The sequence below is a fragment of the Mus musculus genome, chromosome 3 (assembly GCF_000001635.26).
Source record: "Mus musculus strain C57BL/6J chromosome 3, GRCm38.p6 C57BL/6J".
Lineage (NCBI taxonomy): Eukaryota > Metazoa > Chordata > Mammalia > Rodentia > Muridae > Mus > Mus musculus.
The window spans coordinates 100,302,270-100,307,953 of record NC_000069.6 but is presented as its reverse complement, the minus strand read 5'-3'; the positions used below and the strand labels follow the sequence as shown (position 1 = coordinate 100,307,953).

Below are 5,684 nucleotides of genomic sequence, written 5' to 3'. Positions count from 1 at the left end.
AATAAATCCACATACCTATTGACACTTGATTTTGGACAATGAAGCCAAAACTATACTGTGGGAGAAAAAAAGAAAGCATCTTTACATCTTCAACAAAACCTGGTGGTCTAACTGGATGACTACACGTAGAAGAATGCATATCACCACTCTTTACAAAACTCAAGTCCAAGTGGATCAAAGACTTCAACTTAAGACCAGATATACTAAATATGATAGAAGAGAAAGTGAGGAATATCCTTGAATGTATTGGTACAGGAGACAACTTCCTGAACAGAGCACCAACAGCTCAGGCACTAAGATCGACAATTAATAAATGCAATCTCGTGAACCTGAAAAGCTTCTGTAAGGCAAAGGACACTCACTGGCAATAGGATTAAACTACAGCCTACAGAATGGGAAAAGATCTTCATCAACCCAACATTGATAGAGGGCTGGTATCCAAAATAAATAAAGAAGTTAGACATCAACAAACCAAGATGAGAGACTCTCAGGAGTCAAAGGAAGGGACCTTAGATAAAATGCCGGACAGTAGGGAGAGGGAACTTATAGAGCCCACCTCCAGCAGGAAGACAGGACATCAAGTGAGGGATGGAGTTGCCATCCTACAGTCACAACTCTGACCCAAAATTGTTCCTGTCTGAAAGAATTACAGGGATGGAAATGGAGAGGAACCTGAGGAAAAGAAGGTCCAGTGACAGGCCCAAAGTGGGATCCAGCTCAAGAGAAGGTCCCAAGGACTGACACTATTACTGAGGCTATGGAGTGCTCACAAAAAGGGATCTATCATGACTGCTCTCTGAAAGACCCATTAATCAGCTGAAAGGATCAGATGCAGATATTTGAACCCAAACAATGGACAGAAGCAGCTGACTGTTGTTAAATTAGGGAAGGCTGAAAGAAGCTGAGGAGAAGGGCAACCCTTTAAGAGGACCAGCAGTCTCAATTAATCTGGACCCCTGAGATCTCTCAGATACTGGAATACCAACCAGGCAGCATACACGAGCTGATATGAGACCCCCAAAACACATAGAGTAGAGAGAGGACTGCTGGGTCTGTGTTCATTCAGAGATGATGCACCTAACCCTCAAGAGACTGGAGACCTCAGGGAGTTTAGAGGTCAGGTGGGGTGTGGGGTGGAGACATCCACATGGAAACAGGTGGGTGGGGAGGAGGTATAGGATGTGGAACAGTCGGAGGGTGGATGAGGGGGCAATAAAATGTGATCATATTTGCCGAGAGAGGCATAGCAGAGAACTTCTCCTGGCATTCCTCTAAGCCCCTGCTGCTGACACAAACAGAGGCTGAGGCCTGGCTGTCTCTGATAGCTAGTGCCTCCGCTGCTGATTCACATTTGCTATCCTGAATCTACTGAACTGGACTTCTGGTGTATCCATAAAGTGTTTGTGAATGGATAGAGCTTCCACTATTAATCTGTGAACTGAACTGCTGATTTCCAGACAACATAGGTGAGAGTTGCTCCAAAGAACCTTTCTAAACAGGTCCACTCTCCTGTATCCTTTCTTTTCCACTACCTGTAGTGGGTGGTGGACTAAAAGGGAGGTTAAAGCATTTAAGAACCATCACTAAAAATAGACTTCGAAAAAATTAAAGTTACAGTCCTTTTTATTTGCATTTCCTGATAGGATTAACCTAGCAGCTAACGGAGACAGATACAGAGACCCACAGTGCAGCAATAGGTAGAGCTTGGAGACTCTTGTGGAAGATGGGGAGGAAGGATTGAAGGAGGCAGAGAGGTTAAGGACACCACAAGAAAACCTACAGAATCAACTATCCTTAGGGGCCCACAGAGACTGAACCACCAAACAGAGAGCATGTATGGCATGGATCTAGGCCCTCTACCCACTTGTAACAGATGTGCAACTTTGTCTTCATGTGGGACCCCTAATAGTTGGAGTAGAGGCTGTCTCTGACTCTGTTGTCTGCCTTTGGATCCCTTTCCCCTAACTGGGCTGCCTCACCTAGCCTCAATAGGAGAAGATCCCCCTAGTCCTACTGCAACTTGATTTCCATAGGAGGCCTCCCCCTCTCTGAGGAGAAAGGGAGGTAGGGATGGGAGGAGGTGAGGTGAATGGGAGGGACTGGGAGGAGAGGAAGGAGAGGAAAGAGAGGAAGGAGAAGAAAGAGAGGAAGGAGAGGAAGGAGAGGGAGGAGAGGGAGGAGAGGAAGGAGAGGGAGGAGAGGAAGGAGAGGAAGGAGAGGAAGGAGAGGGAGGAGAGGGAGGAGAGGAAGGAGAGGGAGGAGAGGGAAGAGAGGGAGGAGAGGGAGGAGAGGGAGGAGAGGGAGGAGAGGAAGGAGAGGGAGGAGAGGAAGGAGAGGAAGGAGAGGGAGGAGAGGGAGGAGAGGAAGGAGAGGGAGGAGAGGGAAGAGAGGGAGGAGAGGGAGGAGAGGGAAGAGAGGAAGGAGAGGGAGGAGAGGGAGGAGAGGGAGGAGAGGAAGGAGAGGGAGGAGAGGAAGGAGAGGAAGGAGAGGGAGGAGAGGGAGGAGAGGAAGGAGAGGGAGGAGAGGGAAGAGAGGGAGGAGAGGGAGGAGAGGGAGGAGAGGGAGGAGAGGGAGGAGAAGAAGGAGAGGAAGCTTTGATTGGGATGTAAAGTAAATAAATAAACTAATTAATGGGGAAAAAAAGAGAAATAGATCTTCTTACAACTTTAAAAAATGAAAGAAAGAAATGAAAGCATTTGTTCCTTATCCATTTTCTGGAAAAGATTGCACAGAATAATTTCTTTCTTAACGTTTGGTAGAATTCACTGTTAGAGCCACTTGTGCCTACAATACATGTGCTCTTGTGTTTTCTGGATACTTTTAATAATTTTTTAAATTAAAAATTTTAATTTAGTTAAAATGTTATTGCATCATTTCCTTCCCCTCTCCTCCCTACAACACTCCTCACTGGCCTTGTCCCTCTCCCATGTCTTTTCAAATTCATGGCCTTTTATTCTTTTAAAAAATGTTTATACAGTATATTTTGATTACATTCTTTCCCCTATTGTAAGTCTTCCCAGGTCCTTTCCACCTCCCTACCCACCTGACTTCATATTCTGCCTGCCTGTCTGTCTTCTCTGCCTCTCTCTCTCTCTCTCTCTCTCTCTCTCTCTCACACACACACACACACACACACACACACACACACACACACACACACCAATCAAATAAAAAACTATTACTATTGCTATGATGAAAAACCATGGCCAAAAGCAAGTTAAGGAAAAGGCTTTGTTTGGCTTAGACTTCCTCACTGTAGTCCATAATTAAAGGAAGTCAGGACAGGAACTCAAACAAGGTAGGATCCTGGAGGCAGAAGCTGATTCAGAAGCCACGGAGGAGTGCTGCTTGCTAACTTGCTCCCTGTATCTCCATCAACCTGCTTTCTTATAGAACCCAGGACCACCAGCCCAGGATTGGCATCACCTACGAGTTGGACCCTTTCTTATCAACCACTAATTAATAAAATGCTCTTTGGGCTTGTCTATAGCCCAATCTTATAGAGACTTTTTAAAACCAAGGTTACTTCTCTCAAATAACTTTAGCTTGTGTCAGGTTGACAAAACTAGCAAGCACAATCGACCCTTTGCCAACTTGACACACAAACACGTCACTGTTAGGCTACCCTCCCTTTCTTTTTCATTCCTATTACCACACACTGATGTAGACATCACAATAGTAAACATTTCACGAACTTAAAAAGCCTTACAGTCTTTACTTTTTAAAACTATTCCGTCTCTTTTAAAATCGAGACTCTCTGTTAAACTCCAAATTTTCCTGTTTAAAATTTAAAGTCTCTCAACTGTGGACTCTGTAAAATAAAAAAAAAAGTGAATAAATTAAGTATTTTCTTACTTCAAGAGGGAAGAACCAGGACACAGTTACAATCAATTCAAAGCAGAACAAAACTCAACTGTGTAACTAACTCAATAAACTCAATATTCAATGTCTGCAATCCACTTGCGGTCTGGGCTCCTCCAAAGGATTTGGGTCACTTAACCAGCTCAGTCCTCTACAGCACACACAGCTTGTCTTCTAGGATCCAGTTGGCTCCCTCCACTGCTGATGCTGTCCTTGGTGGCTCTCCCATGGTACTGGCGTCTCTAAAACTGCTGGGACTTTTCTTGGGGCAACTGGGCTGAACTTTCACCTGTTGTGCCTTCAAAACTAGTACCACTTGGGAGACTCTCACCCATTATGAAGTTTGGCTTCCAAAGCAAGGTACAACTTAGGCCATCTCTAGAATAAAGCTTCCATGTGATAACTCTTAGCAAACACTTCTTTGAAGACTTCATGTCAGTGATGCTGCTCATTTCTTAGTCATAGCTAATTCTTTCTTTAGCCCCACCTGACCATCATCCATTGTCCCAGCAAAACGAAGATTTTTACCTTAAGGGCTCTGGTCTCTTGTTTTGTTTTGTTGTGTTGTGTTTTGTTTTGTTATGCAATGCACTTTAATGGTAAAATTCTTGAGAGCACAATGTATAATCTGACACATTTTCTATTCAATCCTCCATCCAGGCACCTGCAACAGAGGTAGCTGTTAGGCACATTTCCACAATTTTAACTTAAATGGTAACTGTTAAACACAGAATATCACGTCTTTTACTGTCATCAAGTAATCAGTGAGAGAGTCCAAGTTGGGGTGAGATCATCATGTGTCCTGGTCACATGTGTCCTAATCACAGCTAATTCTTCAGCTCCAGGTGCCCAAACAACACAAATTGGCTGGGGATGTCTCTGCTTCCCACTGAAACTTCACAAGCCAGGCCTACATTGTCTACACTGCTCTCAACATTCTTGTCTTCCCCGCGCCTACAGAGCAGCCCACTGAGTTCTCAACAATCAATGACTTTTCTAGCCTAAAGTTCCAAAGTCCTTTCACAATCCTTCCCAAAACAACATGGTCAGGTCTGTCACAGAAATACACCCCCATCATATTGGTACCAACGTCTATCCTCATTAGGATTACTATTGCTATAATGAAACACGATGCCCAAAAGCAAGTTGGGGAAGAAAGGGTTTATTTGGCTTACACGTCCACATCATAGTCCATCCTTGAAGGAAGTCAGGGCAGGAACTCAAGCAGGGCTGGAACTTGGAGGTAGGAGCTGATGGAGAGGTTATGGAGGATGCTGCATACTAGCTTGCTCACTCCCCAGGGACTGTACCATCCTCAATGAACTGGGACCTAACCTATCAATCACTAAAAGTGTGTAATTTGTTCTCTTGATAAAACTTTCCCCCATTCTGTAGGCTTCCATTTCTTTTAAATGATGTTGCATTCTCTATAGAAGCTTCTCAATGTCATAAGTTCCCATTGGTCTTAGTGTCTTTGCTATTGGTGTCCTGTTCCAAAAGTCTTTTCCTGTGCCAATGAATTCAAAGCTATTCTCCACTTTCTGTTCCCTCAGTTTCAAGGTATCTGGTCTTATGCTGAGGTCCTTGATCCATTTGGAATTGAATTTTGTGCACAATGATAGATATGTATCTATTTTAATTTTCCACATGTACATGTGCAGTTTGACCAGCACCATCTGTTGAAGATGCTATCTTTTCTCCAGGTCATCAGTAGATACTTGTGGTTGGCTATGTTTTCAGTACTAAGCATGTTTTCCCTCCTATTCAGCAGGTCTTACATCCAAATAGACAGCTGTAGAAGTGCCACTGTTGCTCATTTAGAG

General features: G+C 44.0%; 1 non-coding gene across 1 annotated transcript; it reads right to left on the bottom strand.

Moving 5' to 3' along the window:
• Positions 1–4,589: 4,589 nt before the first annotated feature.
• On the bottom strand, positions 4,590–4,666 carry Gm25802. Its single transcript, XR_003954761.1, has one exon. It is a non-coding gene; the product is annotated as a small nucleolar RNA SNORD81 (small nucleolar RNA).
• Between the last annotated feature and the right edge of the window lie 1,018 nt (positions 4,667–5,684).